Raw genomic sequence first — 27,971 nt, 5'->3', positions numbered from 1 at the left:
CTACCTTTCAGCCAGTTCTGTATCCAAATGGCTAGTTCTCCCCGTATTCCGTGAGATCTAACCTTGCTAACCAGTCTCCCATGGGGAACCTTGTCGAACGCCTTACTGAAGTCCATATAGATCACATCTACCACTCTGCCCTCATCAATCCTCTTTGTAACTTCTTCAAAAAACACAATCAAGTTTGAGAGACATGATTTCCCACGCACAAAGCCATGTTGACTATCTCTAATCAGTCCTTGCCTTTCCGAATACATGTACATCCTGTTCCTCAGGATTCCCTCCAACAACTTGCCCAGCACCAACGTCAAGCTCACTGGTCTATAGTTCCCTGCCTTTTCCTTACCGCCCTTCTTAAACAGTGGCACCACGTTAGCCAACCTCCAGTCTTTCAGCACCTCGCTATCGATGAGACAAATATCTCAGCAGGCGGCCCAGCAATCACTTCTCTAGCTTCCTACAGAGTTCTAGGGTACACCTGATCAGGTCCTGAGGATTTATCCACCTTTATGCGTTTCAAGACATCCAGCACTTCCTCCTCTGTAATATGGACATTTTGCAGGGTGTCACCATCTATTTCCCTACATTCTAAATCTTCCATATCCTTTTCCACAGTAAATACTGATGCAAAATATTTGTTTCGTATCTCCCCCATTTTCTGCAGCTCCACATAAAGGCCGCCTTGTTGATCTTTGAAGGGCCCCATTCTCTCCCGAGTTACCCTTTGGTCCTTAATGTATTTGTAAAAATCCTTTGGATTCTCCTTAATTCTATTTGCCAGAGCTATCTCATGTCCCCTTTTTGCCCTCCTGATTTCCCCTTAAGTATACTCCTACTGTCTTCTTAGGATTCACTCGATCTATCCTGTCTATACCTTACACATGCTTCCTTCTTTTTCTTAACCAAACTCTCAATTTCTTTAGTCATCCAGCATTCCCTATACCTACTAGCCTTTCCTTCCACCCTAACAGGAATATACTTTCTTTGGATTCTCGTTATCTCATTTCTGAAGGCTTCCCATTTTGAGGCCGTCCTTTTACCTGCGAACATCTGCCCCCAATCAGCTGATTGGCCCTCTTCTGCGCTGTGTCATTTCTATGGTTAAGATTAGATTACTTACAGTGTGGAAACAGGCCCTTCGGCCCAACAAGTCCACACCGCACCACCGAAGCGCAACCCACCCATACCCCTAACCTAACACTACGGGCAATTTAGCATGGCCAATTCACCTGACCTGCACATCTTTGGACTGTGGGAGAAAACCGGAGCACCCAGAGGAAACCCACGCAGACACGGGGAGAACGGGCAAACTCCACACAGTCAGTCGCCTGAGGCGGGAATTGAACCCGTATTAACATGGCCAATTCACCTGGCCTGCAGGTCTTTGGATTGTGGGAGGAAACTGGAGCACCCAGAGGAAACCCATGCAGGCACGCGGAGAATGTGCAAACTCCCACACAGACAGTCACCCAAGGCTGGAATCGAACCTGGCACCCTGGTACTGTGAGGCAGCAGTGCTAACCACGGAGCCACCGTGCCACCCCATATGGTTCCATTTACCTGCACATTTGCCATATTCAATCATTCATTGAAATACCAAAATTGTCTACTTTAGCCTGAAAGACTAAAGAATGGTGGAGCATTCATAATTATCGAGAGTCAAAAATTGCAAAGATTTACAAGCCTTTGAGTAAACAGATGTCTCCTCATCTGAGTGAACATGAAAGATTGTGTTATTTTCATTGTTGTACTACTGCTTGAGTGCTGATATAATTGCATGTTTTTGAGCAATTGCTACTTGTGGGGAAGAATTTGGACATTTGTGATTATTGCCCTTGACTACTCTTGTGGCACTGCATCATCTACATTGCTAAACTCCATAAACCATTTTAATTTGATAAGGCAAACCTCTGCATTTTGCAGTTTGCCTCATTTATTGTATTTTACAATGGAATAAAGAATGAGTCATGTTTTATTAGAATCATCATCTGGCCCTAAATGCTTAGTTTATTTTGGCACAAAAGTGTAACTGTCCCCATCGTTAATAAATGGTATGGAAAGCAAAATGTACAGCAAAGTGCAACATGGCTATAGGAATTGAAGTTTGCGGAAAAATGATCAGCAAATAAATTACATGTAGTAGCAAATAATCAGAAGAAAACATATTTAATAGATTAAATCTGAATGAAATGAGTATGTACCCTGTCACAAAGTGCACCATTGCCAGAAGATGAACATGTACATTATTATACCGGTTCCATGCTTTAGTTGCTGATATCATTTCATTAATTCTATGCCAAGTTTTCTTCCCTAAATAGCCAGACCAGCTGCACTCATTTGCATTGCAGTAATTTTTAGCCTTCACTAAATTAAATGCCTGTTAGTAATTAATTATTTTTTGCTCTGCAGCTATTTAAATTTTAACAGTAACATTTGAAATGATGAAAGACTTTCTGATAAATTTTGCTGGCTTTCTAATATTTGGACATGAAACCAAGATATGTCTAATTACCTACATCCTCTGGTATTTATGTATTCTTTCTCCTTCAAAGAAATTGTTTATAAACAGAGTTATATAAAGTTCAGTGGAATACAGAGCATAGAAAATGTTGTTGACCCAATTGTTTCACACCTGTGTTTATACTGTCCATGTGTTTGCCTCTCAGCAGTGTGCAAAATACACATTGGTGAATTCAGCCCAATTCCCACAGGAAAGTCCATTCACCTGGGTGACCAGTGCAAGGAAATGCAAGGAAATTATTTAAATTTAAGGAAATAATCAGGAACTGCTGTTTCAATCACAGGCTGGTTCTCTACCAATCTTATTGTTTATAGGTTCACAAGAAACATAGAATCCTTATTGCGTGGAAGCTGGCCCTTGGGCCCATCTTATCTACACTGACCTTCTGAAGAGCATCCCACCCAGACCCATTCTCTATAACCCTGCATTTTCCCTGGCAAATCCACATAACCTGCACATCTTTAGACTGTGAGGGGAAACCAGAACACCTGGAAGAAACCCATGCAGACACGAATAGAACATGCAAACTCCGCTCAGACAGTCACCCAAGGGTGGAACTGAACACAGATTTTTGGTGCTGTGAAGCAGCATTGCTAACTACTGAGCAATTGTGCTGCCCTAGTGCACAGGAATGAGGCAACTCATGAATGGAGGAGTCGTTAACAATAAGGGAAGTGTTGATAGTAAAAAGGAAAGTTACCAGGGATTCCTTTTATTCTAGGCCAGGATCTGGGGCTGCTTTTTGCTGAATCCAGGAGTTGTGTCTGGGATCTGGGCAGTGGAGAGGAGTGGCTACACCAAGGTTGTGAAGGGACAATGGGGCTCCACAGTGTTGTGGTCAGAAATGAGGGCTGTTGGGAGTTTGTGGAGGGATGAAGGAGATATAACAGAGTATAGGGGTGGCAGAGATGAGGACTACAAGGAATGCTGCAAAGGAGAGAGAACAGTTTCAAACTGTGAACAGCTCAGCTAGCATGGAAACAACAAAACTTTAAATCACTGAGAACATGACTTCATTGCAAATGAATATGCAATCTCTACAGCTGTGAAACATGAGGAACGACTATATTTGGGAAAAAAATTGCAGTGTACCCTATTGTAATGAGCAATATGTTCGTTGTTAAAATTAACTTGAGATTGAGTTCTGAGATGCAGTAAAAATGATGGCTGTTTGCTTAAAATGTTCCAGCTTAGTATATACGTGATGGAAATGCATTAGCCATGACACCATGAGTCTGTGTCTGACAGTTATTTTGAAAGAAAAACCTTTTACTACCTTATACTTGTTATCTTGTACCAATTTAAATACTTTGGTATTTGGAAAATTAATATTTTTGTTGTGTATTGTGTCTTGATGTTTAATGGACAGTTGATCATTCTTCAGGGTATTGATTACATCTCTGATGTAGTTTCTGTGTAAGCCCAAACACAGACAGTATTATTGCTACATGACTGTATCAACTAATAGATGTGTTTGTGAGAATGGACAAGTACTTCCCATAAACCAACGATTAACCTCTAAAAATCAAAAAGTAGCTCTCAAGAATATCTCAAGAGAAGCCCTCAGAAAAATTACTTTGACCCTTGTGTCTCACCCATTTTTGATTTCTTCCTTCCTTGTAAATTTATTTGGGTTCTATTTAAATATATTTATGCACTTCACCTCGCTATTCCTTATGTTAGTAAGTTGTGTGCTTGTATAGGAAGTTTATCCTGATTATACAGTTGGATTTATTAGTGACCATCTTACATTTATGGCCTAGCTTTGATGTCCTTCAAACCTGGAAACATCTACTCGACACTTACTAAAACACTTTTATAATCTTAAAGGTTTCTAGGTCACCAGCAGCATTTTCTGATGAATGGGAAGAGGTTGACAAGTGTTAACAGGGAATTAACTGGGTCATTTTTATCTTGTTTTCAGATATGAATATTAACAGATGGATCAGTGTGACATGTCTGCACAGCAACAGATTGGGTAGGGAACAGCTAGTCTGGTTTATAGTTCTTCAATTCTATATAATGGATATTGCCAGTTTCCATAGTCTGATCTATGTGCAGTAGTCAGATGCTTTTCATGTCAACCAAATTAGCTGGGCATTAGTAAATCAGGATGAGGCTGAATAGTATTGTCCCTTTGGCTGAAGGCACTTGCAAAGCCTTATCTCTGAAAAAAACTTGCTAAGCATCACCATGGATGATTGTGAAGATGTTTATGGAAATTTCTTTAGTTGTTTATGAAATCTTATAACTTTTCATTTTGTACTCATCAGAACATACACAAGAATACCCAGTTTTAATTGATCCAAACAATTTATACCTCTGGGAAAAACGGTGTTGACCGATTGGCAAATTGACAGTGATCCGCCAAAGTGTTGCCATGGAGATAGCGAAGGGGAAAGGTAGGCTCTCCAAGCTTAAATGCAAAAATAAACAGAACGCTCAAACGTGTTAATTTTGTTTACAAAAAAAGGACCTTTATATTAATGACATAAATAGAAATTGCTGGAAAAGCTCTGCAGGTCAAGCAACATCTATGGAGAGAAATCATAGTTGATGTTTTGGGTCCAATGACCCTTCACTAGACCTGAAATATAAAGTCTGCTTTCTCTCCAAAGATGGTGCCAAATCCGCTGAGTTTTTTCAGCAATTCTGTTTTTGTTTCTAATTTCCAGTATCCACAGTTCTTTGGTTCCTTCATATTAACGTATGTCACTTCTAGCGATCACAACATTATAAGATTCACTAATTATTTTAAAGTTGTCATTAATGTAGCCAATGGTGCAGTCAGAATTGGATGTCAGGTACTGCCCAATTGTAGAATCACACCTAATAGTAGGCATTATACTTTAGGTCGTCATCATTCTGCATCACACTATCCAACCAAGTTGGCTAACCTGCTCCCAGGGTTATCATGAAAGGTTCTCCTTCACATGGCATGATGACCTCAGTTACAATATCACCATTTATTTCTCTCTAATGAGATAGTGGCCCTAAAGCCTGGTAGGATTACAATGATATTTCTTTTTTCTATTTTGTTTTTTTGTGTGTGAAAAGATTGAGCATCATTTGTACTCTGCCTCTTATGAACAACTGAAGAGACAGGCTGTTTGGTTTGATCAGCCAGTTGCTGCGACATGTGGGCTACATACCAGGCATTACACTGGCACTAAAATTCCTTTGTGACATTTCTCAATTGTGTGGTTAGCAGAATGTCTTTTCAGCATGATAGCAACATCCCATTGGTGGAAAACACAACTCACATTGTAAAGACTGTATCTTTTTATTTTTGTGATTTTGGTTCCAGACTGAAATGGGAAAAGAATTGACTTAAAAGTCAATGATTTTTGAAGAATTGCTGCACTTCTTAAAAGTAGGTCACCTGGAACTCATTGTAAGCGTAGTTTACCACAGCTATTTGTTCTAAGAGTAGTAAAAATTGAGTTTGCAGACAAGCCAGACCCAAGTTGTAGGTATAAATGGAGCTTCAGCTGACAATATGTAGCTGATTGGTCTGTGGACTGGTGAGCAGTTGGTGATTACAAAGGTCATCTGCTTTCCAGCAGCTAAGTGATTGGTCCCCTGGTAATCAAAAGCTTGGGGTTGTGAATGTTTGCAATAAGGAATCTCATCTCTTCAAGGGCAGAGCTGTTTGTTTTTTTTCTGCATTAAAAACTAAGTTAAGGCTTAAGAAGCCTTTACGTGTGAACCTGAAACCCTGTACTTTCTGCAAACAAATGAAAACATCTGAACAAAAAGAATCATGGAGCAACAAGTCTTAATAAGCCAAAAGGAACATTTCAGTGAACCCTGTGGACTAATACTCCTTCCCAGAGTTTCTCACTGTCAATCACATTCATACACTTATTGTTATCTGTGACTGTCTGTATGGGTTTAGGGTAAAGTGTGTAGAAGGGGTTAAAGTTTTAATTCGTAGATTTATATGGTAACAGTTCATAATTAATGACCTGTAGAGACTGTCTTCATCAGTAATGATGAAGAGCTTATGCTCGAAACATTGACTCTCCTGCTCCTCAGATGCTGCCTGACTGGCTTTGCTTTTCCAGTGCCACACTTTTTGACTCTGATCTCCAGCATTTGCAGTCCTCACTTTCTCCTCAGGCTTTAACATGGCTCATTTACACTTATTAGAATGACACATATCCTCTCATTTACAGGGACCTAGTCTCTACATACTAAAAGCAAATGTTGAAGCCTTATACTATTTTCAAAACGCTCCAATTTGTGGAGCCTGTGATTGGAAAGCATTAATAGGATTATACAAACCCAGCAAGGACTTTTGAAAGGCAAATCTACTGGAATTTTATTGTGCATTTAACTAGTAAAATAGATAAGGGAGAACCAGTCAATGAGATGTAAATGGATTTTAAGCAAGCTTTTGATGAGAACCCTAATAAGACTTTAGTAAGGAAAGTTAAAGCACGTGGGTTAGGGGTAATACATTGGCGTAGATTGAGAATTGGTTGTCAGTGAGGACGTTGGTCTTTTTCTAAGTAGCAGTGACTAGTGGGATGCCACAATGGTCAATGCTGGCCCCAGCTATTCACTCTGACCTGGAAACGCAACATTGGCAAGTTTGCTGATGATACAAAATATTGAGTTGTAAGGAGGATGAAATGAGGGTTCAAAACAAATATATAGTAGATGCAAACCAATGTGGCTAGATGTGAAGCATGGGCAGCACAGTGGCTAAATGGGCAACACGGTGGCTCAGTGGTTGGCACTGCAGCCTCATGGCGCCAGGGGCCTGGGTTTGAGCCCCACCTTGGGCAACTGTCTGTGTGGAGTTTGCACATTCTCCCCGTGTCTGCGTGGGTTTCCTCTGGGTGCTCTGTTTTCTCTCCCAAAATCCAAAGGTGCACAGGTCTGGTGAATTGACCATGCTAAATTGCCCACAGTGTTAGGTGCATTAGTCAGGGGCAAATATAGGGTCGGGGAATGGGTCTGAGTGGGTTACTGTTCGGAGGGTTATTTTGCGCGGAAGGGCCTGTTTCCATACTGTAGGGAATCTAATCTAGTCTTATATATTTTAGTAAATAAATCAAACAGGCATAGTATGAATTAAGAGACGATATATCGGGAAGGACAAAGGGGTCTGGCTGTCCTTGCGTACCAATCAATGAAACGTTAGCCTTCATTGCAAGACGATTTAACATCAGAATAGAAATGGCTTACTACAGTTATACAGAGTCTTGGAGAGATCACACCCATGTAGTTTGGTCTGCATACTTATGAAAGGATATATTTGCCATCGAGGAGTACAATGGAGGTGCATTAGATTGAAACACAGAAAGGCAAGACTCTCCTAGGAGGACAGGTAAATTAAACTGGGTCTCTCTTTATTAGAGGTTAGAAGGCTGAGAGGGGATCTGGTTAAAACATAAAAACGTCTAACAGGAGTGGACAGATTAGATGTGGCATGATTCCCCCAGCTGATGGGGTGGGTGGGTGGGGGGTGTCTAGATCTATGTGACAAAATCTCAAAGCATGTGGTAGACCATTTAGGACAGAGGTGAGGAAAACTTTCTTCCCTCAAAGAGTAGTGAACCTATGGAATTCTCGACCACAGAAAGCCATGGAGGCCAAGTCACCAAAAATATTCAAGAAAGGAGTAGATTAATTTTTAGATTTTAAAGGTGTCAAGTGATATAAGAAGAAACTGGGGAAATGGCATTGAAACAGAGGATGAGCCATTATCATCGTGAATGGCAGAACAGGCTTGAAGGACCGAATGGCCCACTCCTGATCCTAGTTTCTACACTGCCTGTTGCTTTCATCATGAGAATGCCTTTGCCAATTACTGTCAACTGTCAATGAACAGCATTCAATACTCCCTTTGATAATTGACAGTCTCATGTTTATCCTGATGAATGCAAGGCAAACAAACTTCAACATTTATCCCCTAATTATCCCAGCAATATTCAAGTTCTCTAACACCAAGTAACTTTTGTTTACTAATCCATCATCTTTGATGTGATAGGGCCATTGACATGGGATCATTTAGATCGGCAGCGACACAGTTCCCCCGGCATCTGCAGCGGTGATGAGAGCAGGCAGCCTGAGATCGCCCGGCATCTGTGGTGATGGCAAGCACGGGGAGATTGAGCCCAATGTGGAGGAGATCGAACCCTTGCGGAGAGCGCAAACCCAACATGGCTAAACACTGAAGAAGGACTGCAATGTTGAAATTTTAACTTTATTTCTTTATTTTTCTATTTTATGCTAAGAAGGATTTTAATGTTGGACGTATTTCTTTACTTAATGTTGAACTATATTTCTTTACTTTCCTACTTTGTATCTAAGATTTTGAACCTAGCTACCTTTGTATATAAGATAGCAGAGGATTGCAAAAGTGTATACTTTTCATTGTACTCCTGTATCCCTGTACTTGAGTACGCATGACAGTAAAATCTAATTCTATTTCAGCAGATATTTGGCACTTCAATATTATAGGCAAGCTGCATTATCACAGATGCTATCTTGAGAATGAGTGAAGTCAAGTCCCTGTCTGTCAGTTTCACTGAAACTTAAAACTATTCAAAGATGAAAAAATTCACCTAATGTGCAGTAAACATTTTCCCTACAGGTGATGCAAGAAAATCTCAGGCCACTTATCTTATTTGTTCTGTACTAGACTTTGTGCAAATTGGCTGCCAACAGAACAGAAGCTGCAAAACATTTTAGGATCTGCTAAGCATGGGAGAAACACTACAGAGATGGAAGATCACTCATTTTATTTATTCTATGTTTACAGTAACTGGACACAGACTAAATTGTTAAATATTTTATTAAGTTTGCTGCAGGTTATTATTCAAAGAGTTTGTCTTTAAATAGAGCAGAGGCACTTATTTTCAGGACAGCATTTTCAGGCATGTCTGAATTGTTACCATTTGTTGTCATTTCAGGTTCAGCACACATCTGATAAAATAAACATGAATGTAGGAGGATGTTTACTGCTTAATTGTGATAATTGTTCATAGATGATACGATATTGTTGATGGATCTGACATCTACAAGGTTATTAGTACAACATGCTGGTCATATGACACCACACCTTCCAAAGAATTGAATTATAATCTTTTCTGGATAAATTTTCTGTGAAAAACTCTTGAAGATTGCACAGTAGTTATTGAATTGTTCGTACATTTGTAATGATTTAAAAAAAAATAAAATCCTTGTTTGATTTTCTGTTTATGTAAGGACCAAAATACTCTTTTCCTTCTAATGACTGTCAACTGCACCCACACTACACCCACATTATTAAATTAAGCAGACTGTATTCCTGCAATTCTTCCAAAAACGCAGTTATAAAATTGCAAGCTGTACCTGCAATATTAAAATTAGTCTCCATTGTATTTTCCATTTCTAACATTGAAATTGTAAAAGTCTTTCCTCTGAACAAAATTGTCCAAAGTGGTATTTGCTATTTATATTCGAGTTGAACAGAGTGGGAAGCAATGTGGGCAGCACGGTGACAGTGGTTAGCACTGCTGCCTCACAGCATCAGAGAACCGGGTTCAATTCCCACCTCAGGCGACTGACTGTGTTGAGTTTGCACATTCTCCCCGTGTCTGCGTGGGTTTTCTCTGGGTGCTCCGGTTTCCTCCCACAGTCCAAAGATGTGCAGGTCAGGTGAATTGGCCATGCTAAATTGCCCGTAGTGTTAGATAAGGGGTGAATGTAGGGGTATGGGTGGGTTGCGCTTCGGCGGGTCGGTGTGGACTTGTTGGGCCGAAGGGCCTGTTTCCACACTGTAAGTAACCTCGTTGTTGCGCCGATCCAAGCCCACCTAGCCTACACTAGCCCACTATCCTCCATATGCCTATCCAATGCCCGCTTAAATGCCCATAATGAGGGAGTGTCCACCACTGCTACTGGCAGGGCATTCCATGAATTCACGGCTCGCTGAGTAAAGAGCCTACCCCTAACATCTGTCCTATACCTACCCCCCCTTAATTTAAAGCTATGCCCCCTTGTAATAGCTGACTCCATACGTGGAAAAAGATTCTCACTGTCGACCCTATCTAAACTTCAGTATCCTTTCAATGATACCCAAGACCAAAAAGGATTGTAATTTGTATCAGCATAGACTAGGTTGTTTGCTAACTGGTTTACAAAAACAATGGAATATTCAAAATACAAAGTATCCATGCAGAGACAGCAATGTACTTTACAACAGATGACACAAATGTGGTACATCAATAAGGGTAAAATCAGTATCCCTCCAAGAAGTGATCATAAAATCAAGACAGCGTCGGTTTGAATGTGATGCACTTTTACTAAATTGACAGGCTAGTTATCATTGAAAAATAAATGACGATCTGCTAAGACAGTGCAAGGAGGCAAATGTTGACTATGGACTGACATTTCGGCAAGCAGTTAATATCAGAAGTGAGGAAAGAATAAGCAGAATAATTTTCTTTTGTTTTGTTCAAAAGAAATAAATTAAAGGAAACCAAAATAAGTATTAGAAAAGGTAAGAGAACAATAAGAAAGTGGTTTAAAGGCATCAGAAAGAGGTCAAAGAACTTCTATGACTAAGGAAGTAGCAGACAACGTATTAAGCTAGAAAAATTCCTTGCTTGATGAGTTAATTAGAAATATTATACTGAAATGTTAAGTATTGTTTTCAAAATTTTCAATGGTAAAGACTTGAGAACTTTCTTGAAGAATCTCTGCTTCAAATTAGAGCCTATTGGTTTGTTTTTGTGTTGTTTACTTAACTGAAGATACTGTGGTTTGCAAAACACACAACTCTATCTTTTAGATCAGACATAAATTTTCTTCTTAAAGGCATCTGTCCAATATGCAGAATTACTGCCGGAAGATGGTAAGTTAAACTGCAAATGCCATCATCAAGAAGGTATGTTTTCCCTCTCTATAAAGATAATGCAGTAGAATAGTAGCCCAACATGATTTCAAATGATTGGTACATGTGCAGGTGCAGGAAGTGGTTGAAAAAGTGGACATCTTAGAAATGTTTTGTGCTGTATTCTTTCTAACAATGATTTTCTGATCATTGTTTTTTGCATAATCCATGAAAATTAATTAATATAAATCATGAACAGCACACTGTAGATGTTATTAATGCAATCAGCATTGTACCAATAACAATATCAACTCATCTTTCCACAGACTTACTAAAGCCCAATGAATATTTCCAAAAACATTTGCATGAATCTTGTTAATTTTTGCAGCTTCTGGACTGCATTGTAGTCTTTCTGTAAACAGTCCACTTTAAATAGGTGAAAGGAAAGCTAATAGTCTCTGACTTTTACAGGGAACATGATCAATGATATAGAGAAGAATCTTTTCATAATAGTTAAGTTAGTGTATTCCTTAGAATGACATTTGAAAACACATTGCTTGAGACTGTATTCATTTATTAAAAGGTAGTAACAATAATATAAAGTGCAGTTAAATACGTTCGAGCTGATATGTGTCGAGTGTTTGTATTTTCTTGATAATTCTTAGTTTTAATGCATTCATATATAATTCATTTTCTGTTCTTTTCAAGCTTTTTTTAGTAAATCAGATTATAATGATAGTGACAGTTCTGTGAAGAGTATCGCTGCCTTAGCCTTTAGGGCATCAGGAATTTCTGTCTTTATGTTGAAAAAAAAAGCTCTTTTCTCTTTGTCAAATACATACCAGAAACTAGGAATCTGACATGACCTTTAAAACAACAACATTTTTTTGCAAGATACCTTCAAGATTTATCTGAAGGTCAAACATGAAAAAGACTTAAAATATTTAGTGTAAAGATCACAAGAACTCCCATGTAATGCAACTGTCTTCTACCATTTAGAGTGATTATTTGCAAGGCGTATCAGCCACCCTTCTGCCTGTGCACTCATGTGAGGTGTCACAAAATGATCCTGCACAGACATACTTCACTTCATTCCTGATTTTAATAAGATGCTCTTGTGGTGGTGTGGTAGTGTCTGTACTTCTGAGCCAGAAGACTCAACTTCAATTCCCACCTATTCCAGATTAACATATCACAGGTTGGTTAAAAAAGGTGGGGCTCTTATGGGGCATTGGGCCAGAAGGCCTACCTTAAAAACTTACCTGTTCTGAAGGTGTGTCATATGTTATGTCCGAGAAGGTTAATAAAATAACACCTTATTTACTGGTGCGTGCTCAGCCAGAGCCTGCAACGTGGAACATGGATAGAGATTGTGTAAAACCATTGGATGTGGACAAATGGCTCAAAACTGAAGCTTCTATAGTAGAATCCATATCCACTTCATTTTAACAGGACAATTCATCCATTATTTCCATTACAGTGTGTTAATGTACTGACTATTTAAGGTACAAACAGGTGTTCAGTGATTGGTTCACACCTCGTTAAGGTGCAATTACCTCATATTGTTTCTCAAAGGAAAGGAATTTAATGAATCATTGAAACTCGCCTTCACTTATGAAACAGTGAATTTACAAGTGCAATAGAATCCTGTTAAATTTAACAGGTTGGGTGCAGACAAAAAAAATTGAAAAGAACTAGTTTCTTAAATTATTGAACAGAATTAATGGGAAGGATTAGAATAGTGACATTCTATTTATTGTCATATTTTGTGGTGAGTGGCCTGAACCAAGGAAAACAATTTCAGATAAGGTGTTTCCAAAGTTGGTTATATTGTCTGTGTGAGCCAAGTCCCTTTGGAGGAATGTCTAATGCGTAAGGAACTAGGCACAAAAAAAAGTTGCAAAATTTGGCTCCACAGCAGCAACAGTTTGAGTGCTAAAAAAGAGTTTGTGTTGACCAACCATTTCTGGACATCCCAGTACAAACTGCTTGCTGTTTGGGGGGGGTGCAACGGTGGGGCAGGGTGGGGGTGGGATGGAGGTGGTGTCGGGGTGCTTTTCTGTGCATGTAAGCAGATCATGACACCAGTCAGTGTCGAGCACTGATTTAACGCAGGAACTGCCATTTTCAACATCAATGCATTAGTTAATGCCCTTTCTCTAACATAGACCGCTTAACATGCATTCAGCAGCATTAGCCAGTAACCCAGCCAGTTCTAATTAAAGATTTCATCATCCATTTTACAGGTTAGTTACCTGTTATAATCTCCTTGCCGTTGCTGAGTACAGGTATGTGGAAGTGGTGGGTAGTTGGAGGAGATTAGAAATTCACTAAAGTCTGCAAGGGGTGGTGATGGTGTTAGTTACCGCAAGGCCTCTGAGTACACCACCCATTCCCACACATAGGGCTGTTATTTGCAGTCTCCCTTGGGCTGCAGTATCTTTGGAAGATGAAACAAAGACAGCAGGGAAGACCAACTGAACACATAGGATGGAAGAGGGCAACTCTCAGCAGGTGGAGTGACTGTCTAGAATCTTCAAGGAGCACTTATACCTGTGTCAAGACAGGAACAATGTGTTTGGCAGCTAACTTCATATTCCTGGAATAGCAGCCATCACAAAACAACCATTTCACATCAACCTTGTCCAACTTCACAGGTAATACTGCGCACAATATATAATTTAACACCCTTATGTATTCCCTTAGTACCTGTCTGCTGGGTACATTCGCCTGGTCGACTATAACTATGCAGTTCTATACCAGGGACTGCAGCATGCATCATGTAATGCCACTGACTTCTGGTGGAAAGACTACAAATGGTCTTGCATTACATTTTCAAGGAGGCTCAAGGACCTGACTTTACCAGCAGAGCATGGAAGGTACTGGTCATTGTTGACTAGCTGGAAGACACAGCAAGGACACTAGTGGCATGGTGGGTATATGAATGTCGTCATTCTAAGAGGATGGTAGATTCTCAGTCCACAGAATCACTGCCACCCAGCCGGATTGGCAATTTAGCAATCCTTGTAGCCTGTTGGAGTATGGTATATAGACTGCAGTGGAATCTGCCTGGCCCACTGAACACTGGTATCCACAGCCATGATGATGGCAACCTGTGTAGGGATGGCAACCTATGCTGAGCTCTAGTGGCCTTCTGATGTAACATTCAGTCATCGGCTAGCTCCTACAAGGCCACCAGAGGGAAAATCCAGTAAGAAAGCAATAAAACTTGGTAATTAATGGTCGTAATTGGACTTCAATTTCCAGATATATAGGAAGAATTAAATAAATCAGATTTTATAGCTCCATCCCTTTGTGACAGTTGCCATGGTGGCTGAGACATTGACAATCACAATACACCAATGTTCACATGGAGGTAACCATCAGTCTGATTCTTGGATGTATGGACTTTGAGCTTTTTACCTTATGCCAGGAGCTGGATTCCTTCATGTTACTTAGTGAAAGCTGACTCGAAAGCTGAGCTGCCAATGTATCAGTGTGTAGACCCATTAGTATTTCTCTTTACACCACTCCAAATCCTGTGCATCAGAACTGTGTGTGACCTCACCATCCAGGGAATGGCCACCATGTTAATATTACCCCACCCCTTTTCTAGCTGCAACCCATTCAGGACCAGGAGCTGAAAACATACAATTTCTGTTTCTAAGCTACTTTCTGACAATTGTGCAGTGCCAATATCTGAGAAGTGATTCTAAGCATTAGTTCAGTGACAATGCTTCTTCATCCTCAGTCTGTTCTCTTGCCTTATCTTCAGCCTTACTCACCACTGGTCAGCTAGGTGGCAGTTCTTGAATATCTGAAGCCATTAATGCAGAATTGTTGGACTGAAGGAAGTAGGAGAGAGATGTGGCAAAAAGAGGCGATGCACAGGAGGAGTATCACAATCTGTTACTTGCCCATCCTGTCTCACTACAGGTTGAAGGTGAAGTGATGAGCGGAAGTCAGAGCTTCGAACACTGCAACACATCAGGGAGGGGGGAAATGACCTAGGTGCTATGTTTCAGAAAGCAGTCACATCCCTTAGATTAACTACCTCAAATGTAGTCAGTAGTCAAGAACACAAGGGTGTGACTACAAGTGAGGCAGGTAGAGGGTTTCAGGAGGTAGTGCTGAAGGAGCCTCAGCCTGGAGCTTGTTTAACAGGTTTGAGATTCTTGCTCCCTGTGTGGATGAGAGCTCGGGCTACAGAGAAGATGAGCAAATTGACCATACCACTGTGGTACAGAGAACCTTTCCAGAGGTGAGAGAAAAGAGAAATATAAATGTAATTCAGGATAGTATAGTCAGAGGAATAGACCTTTTCTCTGTGGCCAGGATCAAGAGCCCAAAGGTTGTATTGCCTGCCTGGTGCCCGGGTTCAGGATATTTTACCTTGGCTGTAGAGGAACTTGGAATGGGAGGGAAGGATCCAGTTGTCATGGTCCACAAAAATACCAACAATCTAGGTAGAAAGAGGAAAGAAGTTCGGCTGAGGTAATGAGCAGCTAGGGGTTAAATTAAAATGTAGAAGCACAAAGTAATAATCTCTGGATTGCAACCTGGACCACTGGCTAATTGGCACAGGATCAACAAGGTTAAAGAGGTGACCATGTGGCTCAAAGAAAAGCATGGAAGAAATGGGTTCAAATTCATGGGATATTCACATAGTATTAGGGAAGGAGGGAGCTGTTTCAATGGGATAGCCCCCCCCCTCCCCCCCGAATCATGCTGGGACCAGAATCCTGGTGAATCTCAGAAGTAAGGCTTTGGATAGGGCTTTATACCAGTTAATGGTCAAGGGGAGAGTGGGTGTTCAGTCGCATGGAAATTATGGAAAAGAGGGGATGGCACAGCAGAATATCAAGAGCAAGTATTAGGACAGAGAGTGTGGAAAAGGTCAGGAAACTAGCTTCAAGCACTGCAGATAGAGGGACAATTATAAGAAGGGGGTGGGCAGGTGAGACAGGACTGAGGATGTTGTACTTAAATGCATACTGTGTGTGAAACAACGGAAATTAGCTTGTTGTAGCGCAGATTGAAATTAACAGGTATATTGATTGTGGGTATCACAGACACGTGGGTGAAAGGGGATCAGGGTTGGGGACTAAATGCCCAAGGATACACGTACTGTTGAAAAGACAGGCAGATGATCAGAGTGGGATGGATTGCCTCGTTAGTCAGAGATAAAATTAAATCAATAACAAGATGTGATATAGAATCAGAAAGTATAGAATATGTGTGGGTAGATTTGAGGAACTGCAAAGGAAAAATAACCTTGATGGGAGCAGTATGCAGGCTTTGTGGTGATAGTCAGGATGTGGGAAAGAGAATAAATCAGGAGATAAAACAGACATGTAAGAAAGGCAGTGTTACAGTAATCAAGGGGGACTTCAATATGCAGGTGAACTGGAAAGATTGGGTTGGTAGCAAATCTCAAGCAAAGGGATTTGTTAAATGTCAATGAGATTTTTTTTGGAGCAGCTTGTGGTAGAGCCCACTAGGGAACAGATGATTCTGGATTCAGTGATGGGTAATGAGGAAAATTTGATTAGGGAGCCGAAGGTGAAAAAAGGTCGAAGGGACAGTGATCATAATATGAAAGAATTCATGGCGCAGTTTGAGAAGGAGCAGTTGGAATCAGGTGTATTACAATTGAGTAAATATTGTAACACACATGAGGGAGGAACTGGCCAGAGTTGGTTGGGAGAGGAACCTAACAGGAAAGATGATGGAGCAATGGCAGGAGTTTCTAGGGGTTATTCAGGAGGCACTGCAGAAATTCATCGCAAAGAAGAAACATACTAAGGGGACAATGAGGAAACCAGGGCTGATGCGGGAAGTCAGATAGATTATAAAAGAAAAAGTAAAAGAAGACAATGTGGCGAAGGTTAGTGGGAAAGCAGTGGTTGAAAAGCCTTTAGAAATCAGCAGAGGATAACTAAAACTGCAATGAGGTTGGAGAAAATGAAATATGAGAGTAAGCTCACTAATAATATAAAAGAAGTTTGCAAGAGTTTTTTTTTAAGATACCTAAAAGGTAAGAAAAAGGCAAAAGTGGACATTGGATCGCTGGAGAATGAGGTTGGAGACGTAGTAATGGAGAACAAAAAGGTGGCGGAGGCATTGAATAGGTAATTTGCAGCAGTTTTCATAGTGAAAGACCCCAGAAGCATAGCAGAACTCCAAGACAGTCAGGGGGCAGAGGTGACTGTACTGCTCATCACTAAGGAGAAGATGCTGGGATCACTGAAAGGTCTACAGGTAGATAAATCACCCAAACCATGTGGACTGAACCCTAGAATTCTGAAGGAGTTAGCGGGGAGATTGTGGAGGCATTTGGTTGTGATCTTTCAGGAATCACTGGAATCAGAGAAGATCCCAGAGAACTGGAAAATGTCTAATGGAATACTCCTTTTTTTAGGAAAGGAGGGAAGCAGAAAACAGGAAACTATCAGGCAATTAGCCTGACCTCAGTCATTTGTAAGTTTTGAGAGTCAGTTTTTAAGGATTGCATTGTACTTGGTTGTTCGTCCTAAAATAGGCTGAGTCAACACAGCTTCATCAAAGATGGTCTTATCTGTAAATTTTGTTAGAATTCTTTGAGAAGGTAACAAGCAAATTAGACAAAGGAGACCCAGTGGACATGATCAACTTGGATTTCCAAAAGGCATTTGTCAAGGTGTCGCATAGGATGCTATTAAATAAAAAGCCATGGTGCTTGGGGCAAGTTACTGATATGGATATAGGACTAGCTGACTAGCAGAAGGCAGAGAGTGGGGATAAAGGAGTCTTTTTCAGGATGGCAACTGGTGGCCAGTGGAATTCTGCAGGATTCCATGTTGGGAGCACAACTATTCATGTTATATGTTAACAGAACTGAACATAGTATTCCAGAAGGGGATGTCCTGTACAACCTTAACATGACTTCCCAACTCTTATACTCAACGGACTGAGCAATGAAGGCAGGTATTCCAAGTGTTCATGGTGGCTCAGTGGTTAGGACTGCTGCCTCACAGCACCAGGGATACAAGTTAAATTCTAGCCTTAGAGAACTGTCTATGTGGAGTTTGTGCATTCTCCACTTGTCTGTGTGGGTTTCCTCCCACAGTCTAAAGGTGTACAGGTTAGGTGAATTGGCCATGCTAAATTGCCCATAGGGTCCAGGCATTTGTAGGTTAGGTGTATCAGTCAGGGTAAATATAGAGCCAAAGGGTAAGGGTCTGGGTTGGATGTTCTTCAGAGGGTCGGTATGAATTTGTTGGGCCAAATGGCCTGTTCTATGAAACATCAATTTTTTAACCACACTGTCTATATGTGATGCAAACTTCAAAGAATTGTGTGCCTTGATGGTAAGTTTGCAGGTAACACAAAGATAGGTGGAGGGACAGGTCGTGCCGAGAAAGCAGGGAGGCTACTGAAGGACTTGGATAGTTTCTGAGAGTGGAAAAAGAAGTGGTGGATGAATTACAATGGAGGAAAGTGTGAGCTTATGATTTCTGATAAGAGCCATAGAGGTGTAGACTATTTTCAAAATGAATAAAGGCTTCAGAAATCTGAAGTACAAACAGACTTGGGAGTCCAGTTTCAGGATTCTCTTAAACTTCACATGCCTATTCAGTCTGCAGTTAGGAAGGCAAATGCAATGCATTCATTTTGATAGGGCTGGTGTTCAATAGCAGAGATGTACTGCTAAGGCGATATAAGGCTCTGTTCAGGCCACATTTGGAATATCGTAAGCAGTTTTGGGGCACGTATCTAAGGAAGGATGTGCTGGCATTGGAGGAGGTCCAGAGAATGATCCCAGAGATTAAGGGCTTGTCACAGGTGGAGGAGTTGAAGACTCTAGATTTGCATTTGATGGAACACGAACCTGAAAGAACTGCAGATGGAAATCAGAAACAAACACAAAAATAAACAACAACAACAACAAAGAAGGATTCTGAAGAAGAGTCACTGGACCTTAAGTATTAATTCTGATTTCTCACCACAGATGTTGCCAGACCTGCTGAGTTCTTCCAACTTCTGTTTTTGTTTTTGTTTTTGTTTCTATACTGAATGGAGTTTAGAAGGCTAGGGGGAATCTTGAAACTTACAGAATACTGAGAAGCCTCCATAGAGTGGATGAAGAGAAGATGTTTTCACTATTATGAGAATTTAGGACCCAAGGGCATAGCCTCAGAATGAAGGGATGATACTTCAAAACTGAGATGAGGAGGAATTTCTTCAGCCAGAATGCAGTTAATCTGTGGAACTCATTGCCACAGAGAGCTATAGAGGCCAAGGCATTAAACGTATTCAAGACAGAGACAGGTTCTTGATTGGAAATTGACTGACAAAAATATCAGCCCTGGTTGAATGAAAGACAATACTGGTTGGGCTGAATGGCCCTATTATTGCTCCTTTATCTTATGCTGTTATGCTGTAACTGCAATTTGAAATAATGCATTTGGCATGAACACAGTGGCTCAGTGGTTAGCACTGCTGCCTCACAGCACCAGGAATAGGAATCATTGTTGCAGGATCCGGGATTTAAATTTTCAGTAAGATCAGGGTTGGTGGCAAAAATGGGAGAGGTGTAGTATTGTTAGTCAAAGTCAGTATTATAGTGGCAGAAAGGACATTTGTTGAGGACTCGTCTGCTGAGTTAGTATGGGCTGAGGTTAGAAACAGGACAGGAGAGGTCACCCTATTGGGAGTTTTGTATCAGCGTCGGAAAAGTCCCAGAGATATAGAGGAACGGATTTCAAAGATGATTCTGGATAGGAGCGAAAGTAACAGGGTAGGCGTTATTGCTGACTTTCACTTCCCAAATATTGACTGGAAACCTTATAGTGCGAGTACTTTAGATGGGTTAGTATTTGTCCAATGTGTGCAGGGGGGTTTCTTGACACAGAATGTAGATAGGCCAACAAAAGGAAAAGCCACATTGGATTTCTACTGGGTAATGAACCAGGCCAAGTGTTATAATTTGAGGTAGGTGGGCACTTTGATGATAGTAACCATAATTTGATTATGTTTACTTTAGCGATGGAAAGAGATAGCTGTATACTGCAGGGCAAGGCTTATAGTTGGAGTAAAGGTAATTATGAGGTGATTAAGCATGATTTAGGATGCATAGGATGGAGAAGGAAACTGCAGGGGATGGGCACAGCTGAAATTTGGAGCTTGGTCAAGGAACAGCTTCTGGATAAGTATATACCTGTCAGGCAGGGAGAAGTGGTTGAGCGAGTGAACTGTGGTTTTCTAAAGAAGTTGAATCTCTTGTCAAGAGGAAGAAGAAGACTTATGTAAAGATGAGACACGAAGGCTCAGTTAGGGTGCTTGAGAGTTACAAGTTAGCAAGAAAGGTCCTAAAGAGAGAGTTAAGAAGGGCCAGAAGGGGACATAGGAAGTCTTTGGCAGGTAGGATCATGGAAAACCCTAAAGCTTTTTATAGATATGTCAGGAATAAAAGAATGACTAGAGTAAGATTAGGGTCAGTCAAGGACTGTAGTGGGAAGTTGTGTGTGGAGTCTGAAGAGATAGGCAAGGTGCTAAATGAATATTTTTCCGCACAGTAGTCTATTGCAGAAAATAGGGAGGCATGGGATTGAAGGTGGTTTAGTGGTTTGGATCAGAAATTGGCTAGCTGTAAGAAGACAGAGGGTGGTGGTTGATGGGAAATGTTCATCCTGGAGTTCAGTTACTAGTGGTGTACTGCAAGGATCTGTTTTGGGTCCATTGCTGTTTTATAACTGACTTGAATTTGGGCGTAGAAGGATGGGTTAGTAAATTTGCGGATGACACTAAAGTCAGTGGAGTTGCGGATAGTGTGGAAGGATGTTGCAGGTTACGGAGGGACATAGATAAGCTGCAGAGCTGGGCTGAGAGGTGGCAAATGTAGTCTAATGCAGGAAAGTGTGAGATGATTCACTTTGGGAGGCGTAACAGGAATGCAGAGTACTGGGCTAATGGTAAGATTCTTGGTAGTGTGGATGAGCAGAGAGATCTCGGTGTACATGTGCATAGATCCCTGAAAGTTACCACCCAGGTTGATAGGGTTGTAAAGAAGACATATGGTGTGTTAGATTTTATTGGTCGAGGGATTGAGTTTTGGAGCCATGAGGTCATGTTGCAGCTGTACAAAACTGTGGTGCGGCCGTGCTTGGAGTATTATGTACAGTTCTGGTCACCACAAAATTATAGGAAGGATGTGGAAGCATAGGAAAGGGTGCAGAGGAGATTTACCAGGATGTCGCCTGGTATGGAGGGAAGGTCTTAGGAGGAAAGGCTGAAAGACTTGAGGCTGTTTTCGTTAGAGAGAAGAAGATTAAGGGGTGTCTTAATAGAGACAAATAAGATGATCAGAAGATTAGATAAGGTGGACAGTAAGAGCCTTTTTCCTTGGATGGTGATAGCTAGCACAAGGGGACGTAGCTTTAAATTTATGGGTGATAGATGTAGGACAGATGTTAGGGGTAGGTTCTTTACTCAGAGTAGAAAGGGCATGGAATGCCCAGCCTGCAACAGAAGTAGACTTGCCAGCCTTAAAAGCATTTAAATGGGCATTGGCTAGGCATATGGATGATAATGGAACGGTGTAGGTTAGATGGCCTTCAGATTGGTTTCACAGGTCGGCGTAACATCGAGGGCTGAAAGGCCTGTACGGCGCAGTAATGTTCTATGCTCTATGTTCTAAAAGATTACACCTTATTTAAGCAAAACACAAATTTTATTGAATGTGGATCAAAGTGACAATTAACTAACCCTCAGTTTATAAACACATATGCTCAGCTTTTGATTTTACATTCTACTTTTCCAATTAACAACCATCCTGACGTGGAAATATATCATTGTCCTTTCACTGTTGTGAGTCCAAGTCCTGGAACTCCCTTCCCAGTGGCATTGTGGATCAACGTACAGCAAATGAACTGCAGCAGTTCAAAAAGGCAGCTGTACGCCATCTTTTCGAGGGAAACTAGGGATTAAATAAAGAAAGATAATGCCCAGACTGCACAAATGATATTCGTAAGAAAATCCACTCATTCCAGCTGTTGATCTCGTAAACCTCAGAACCTTTTCCAATGCATTTACACCCTTTCTTAAATAAGACAGAACTACATATGGCATTTGAGATGTGCTCTCACCAATGTCCTGCAAAACTGAATCATAACATCCTATTTTAATGTTTAATTTCTCTCATGATAAAGGCTATTATCACATTAACCCTCTCTGTTTCATTCTGTATCTATAGGCGCATTTTTATTTTATGAATCATACACTAGAAATTGTAAACATCTATGCACTTCCACAGTTGTTCCCTGTTTAAGGAATACTTTGCTTTTCTCAACTCATCCTACTAAAATGAGCAAATTCATATTTTCCCATATTGTAGTCAATCTGCCAGACTCATCACATCCTGCCAATCAGATGAAGATCTATTAATTCATATTCTTTGCTTTCTGACAGCTAGTTAATCATCTACTTTGCCATTATGTTACCTCTTAAACTAAAACCTTATTTTCAATATTTTCAGTATCAAACATTCACAATAATGTTTAAAATGCTACCTTTACAAATAGAACTGGAAATACAGTAAAGGCTTTCCTTTATTCATAGTTTCCTTACTACTTCACACATGAAAAAATGGTTAAACATGTTTTCCTCTCATGACACCATCCATTTTCCTGATTACCTTGAGATTTTCTAAGTACCCAGCTATAATCATTTAATGATCAATTCTATGTCAAGCTAACTGGCCTATAGTTTCCATTTCTGCCCCCCCCCCTCTCCCCACCCCCCTCCTTCATTCTTGAATGGAGGGATTATGTCCCTTCCTTGTAAGTGTGATGGAACAATTCCTCAATACAAGGAAATTTGGAAATTTTATATTATTATAAATAATAGATTATTATAATAATAGATTATTACAAAAATAGTATCTGATTACCAACCTCTTTTAAGACCCTGGCATGAAATCCATTTAGACCTGAGGATTTGGCAGCCTGCAGTTCTAGCATTTCCCTGGTAATTGTAAATTTGCTAAGCTTTTCTCTCCCTTCCACTTCCTGATCTACAACTATTACCAAAATGCTTTTATTATCCTGAGCAGTGAAAACAGAAACAGAATATTTGTTTACTTCATCTGCCATTTCCTTATTATCTATTAATAAACACCCGATCTCATTTTCTAGAGGACAAACACTTACTTTAGTTTACTCTTTCATTTTTTAAATACTTGTAGGGACTCTTGATACCTGCTTTTAAATCTCTAGCCAGATTGCTCTCAGACTCTAATTTCTTTTTCCTGATTAATCTTTTAGCCATTCTCTGCACTTCTTTATATTCTGACCAATACTCTAATCTGCCCCTTCTCTTTGTGCATTTTGAGGCTCTTTCCTTAAGTTTGATGCTTTCCCTAAATTCTTTAATTAACTACAAATGTTGGGTCTTCTCTTTAGATTTTTTTCTTTGTAGAAGTAATTTTCTGAGTCTTCTGAAATATCCCCTTAAATTTTTGCTACAGCATTGCTATTGATCTACCCACTAGCCGAGTATATCAGTTTACTTCAGATAGCTTAGTTTTAACCTCACCATAGTTGTACTTATTTAAGTTTAAACTATAAGTCTGAGACCCAATCTTCTCTCATTCAAGCTTGATTTAAAATTCAATCATGTGGTTGTTTTAGCTATTGGAGTGACGTTGCTCTCAGGTCATTAATTAATCCTGTCACATTAAACAATACCAAATCTACTTGGTAAAACATGCTTTCTGTTCAATTTTAGAACATGCATGCTCTAAGACACTATCTCAAATACATTGTATGACCTTCTTACCCAGGCTGTAACTGCCAATCTGATTTTTCCAGTTTATATGTAGATTGAAGTTTAATTATATCACTCCTTTATCACAATTGCTCAATAGTGTTCTTGTATACTTTGTCTTACATTGTAATTACTGTTAGGGGCTTGTAGGCCACTCCCACTTGTGACATATTTTCCAACTATTCCTTATTTCAATCCAATCAATTCTGTATCTTAAAGAATGCAATAAACCAGTTTCTGCTTGTAGAAAGAAGATTCTATAATCCCTACTAGCTAGACTCAAAAAGTGGTAGCTTCCATTCCAACACACCACAATAATTAAGCCTCAACCATATTCCACACAGTGAATGATTATTTGTTGTGTTGCTCTGTCTACAATGTATGTACAGCTAATGCTTACTTATTTCAGCAGTTACTTACTGAACATCAAATCACAACAAGTCCAAAAGGCAACTGAATTTTTCAGAAACACTCCAATAAATTGAAACTAGAGAAGCTCCTTAAATGCTAGCCATCTCTATGATAATGTACCATGCTCGAGGATGTTTTCAAATAGACCATTGTGTTAAGTATCTCTCATTTACAGTTTCTTCTTTAAACTGCTGGAATAGGTAAGGCCATTACCACTGCACCATAAAGGTTCTAAACATCATGTCTTCTGTCCTCTTGCTAAATAATTGCATCTACACTTTTATGTTACTTATTTTCTGGCTGTTAACCTTTTAAATTAATATACATTTTCAGTGTGTTGGTATTTAATCTTGTTTTATTTGCATTTACCCTATTTCTACAATTCAAACATTAATTGCTAAAACTAAAAATCATACGTTAAAAAAATTAATCATGTATAAGAATTCTCAATGCCTGCCATATTTATACATGGTGGTGTATGTGAGATGGGAATGCCTGGCTTGTAGTAATAATGATTGGAAGGTAAAGCATATAATTAAGGGAGTTCAGCCAAAGTTGACCTTCACGTTGCTCGAGTTAAGGTGATGTGGTGAACGAAGCCATGTGAGAGGCTGGTGGTGCACTCGCAGAACGTAGAGACACAGTTGCTGACCTTGACCAGTCTTGTGAAGTCATTAAACGACTTGCAGGATTACATCCAGGTCCCCGATGCCTGATTGATGATAGTGTCTATCATGGCTACTTATCCACATTTCATTATTATCTAGACCAATCTGGAGAGCCTCCTGGCTCCAAGACAGAGGAGAATCTTTCTTTTGCGTTACATGAGACCCCGGGGATCACCCTCAGGCCTGTTGCATAATTTCTGTTTCAACTGCCATGCCGTCAAGTTGTTTCTAAGCAGTTGCCATCCAACGTGATGCAGCCAGAATATGCAATGCCTTTACAAACTGAATATTGGCTTCAGTGCACGCTAGTTTAACCTTGCTGACACTTGGACCACCTGCTGAGGTGTGCAGTTACCTCACTGGCTTAAGCACACCAGTAATTCAACTGAACCGGCAGCATGAGCTTTATATGTTGAATGTATCACTTTGAATGGGCACAAAGCAATCATTGCAATCCACATGCTAGAATTTAGGCACTAAACAAGTTAGCCTCGATTTTACAAGTAGTTCCAGTGTGGGCTCCTGTAGCTTTTTATTGTTTGTGCATGAGCAGTTACATAAAGGGATGGTAAAAAATGATTTATTCCGCCCACCTGATATTGAATGCCTGACAAGGAAACTGAAAAAAAAGTTAATCCTGATTCGGAATAATAGAAAATGTGATTGACAAAACATAAACAGTAAAGTGAAAAAATGTTTTAGAGGACAGATAACATGACTAATCCATTAAAGCAGGTGAAAGCTAAATAATTTTCTAAGCAGTGTAAAAAACAGGTTGAATAGATATCCCAAAAATTCAAAATGCAGTAGGATCCAAAAGCTGTAATAAATTCATTAAACAATCTAAATGTTTTCTGTTTTGTCTTGAGAGCAATCATAAAAGAGCTATGCAACCATAAAGGCATACAGTACAAGAGAAGAAAATTCAGCTTATTGTCTTTGTGCTGGCTTGCTTCTACAGAGTTCAGTGCTAATCCCATTGTCCTGTTTCCTCTTTATATCTTTCATCTGATTTTTCTATAAAAGATACCATGGTATCTGCCTGTTCCATTCCCTGAGGCAAAGCTCAAAGCTATCCATGCTTAAGCAACCCTTTTCTTAAAGGCATTTTATTTTAACTTTGCTCTGATATTCAGTACTGTCAATGACTTCTGACAACATGAAATAGTTTCATCTTGTTCAATTTTCATAATTATAAAATCCTGTCTTGCTATTGGAATTTATAAGCGAGCATAATTAAATAACTCCATAGAGGCCATATCCTGTCACCTTTATTTACACATGGAGAGTCCCTTACACTGATCCAGCTTCCATAGAGCTAGCTCTCAGTGTGAATAGAACCTCTGACACTCCTGTTTACATCTGGAAGCCAGGGCTCCCTGATTAGACCCGGTTGATTAGCTTACCTTCAGCCCAACCACTCCACACCGACCCTCCGAAGAGTAACCCACCCAGACCCATTTCCTTCTGACTAATACACCTAGCACTATGGGCAATTTAGCATGGCCAATCCACCTGACCTGCACATCTTTGGGCTGTGGGAGGAAACCGGAGTCCTGGAGGAAACCCACACAGACGCGGGGAGAATGTGCAAACTCCACACAGTCACCCGAGGCTGGAATCAAACCTGGGACACTGGTGCTGTGAGGCAGCCCCAGTCAGGGAACTCAGATTCTATGAGATGCGCCTGGCTGACTTCTATATAATCACTGCATCCCTCCCACTCTGAGTCTAAGGACATAAGTTTTATTTTGTAGCTCCTCCTGGCGCGTTTTAGCATCTGGTCAGGTTCCTTCAACTCTGCCTCTGATATGGGTGGCTTTCAATGCACAGTAACTCGCCTCTTGGGCCCTAAGCGTCTTGGAAGAAATTCATTCTCCTCTTCAGGCAGTAAAGACATTCGGATGGTGACATCTGCTGTCTTGATCTCAGATTCCAAGGTCTTGTCAATGCTTGATGGTGATGGAGAACTCACAGTTTCTGGAACAATCAAAAAGGCAATCGAGAAGTGGGGCATATTTTGCCCCCACACTATTTGTGAATTTGCAGCTTTCATATAGTGCACATACTTGTTCAGGACTGTTGCACCTGCCTGAACTTTATACATCGCTGGACCTGATCTCGCGCAACTATGTCTCTTACCAATGTAGGGCTATTCCCATGGTTTCTCGACCAAACCCCATCCCCTGTCCCTCTTGCTTTGCAGACTTTGTGTTCAGCATTAGTGTTCCTGAAGAAGTTTCACCCTCCCCATCCCCAGAGTCTAGAAAGATCAGATTTAATCTGGTGCGGAGTCTTCTCCCCGTGAGCAATTCTGCTGGATCTATCCCTGTAGTTGTATGAGGGGTAGCCCAATGATAAAATAGAAACTGGGACAGTTTGGTATCTATTGAAACTGTAGGCTGTTTCTTTTAGCCTGCCTTCATAGTTTGGACTGATCTTTTGGGCAGATCATTGGATGATGGATGATATGGAGCTGTCCTTTTGTGATGAATACCATTCGACTTTAAGAAATACTCAAATACCCCGCCTGTAAGTGATTTTTGAATGGCATGATCTGCCTGTAATGTACACAAAACAAACTGTACCAAGGTGCATGTGGCAATAATAAAGCAAATTTATAAAATCAAATACATAAAAGTTGCAATAAATCCCTATCTTCTAGTCCTATCACTGTGGATAGTTATCCACCTCCTTCTTGCCTTACCATCCTGCTACTTGAACTACCCTGCAAACT

Source organism: Chiloscyllium plagiosum, chromosome 26, assembly GCF_004010195.1.
Source record: "Chiloscyllium plagiosum isolate BGI_BamShark_2017 chromosome 26, ASM401019v2, whole genome shotgun sequence".
Taxonomy (NCBI): Eukaryota; Metazoa; Chordata; class Chondrichthyes; order Orectolobiformes; family Hemiscylliidae; genus Chiloscyllium; species Chiloscyllium plagiosum.
The sequence above is the reverse complement of the archived record's forward strand: the minus strand, read 5'-3'. Positions refer to the sequence as shown.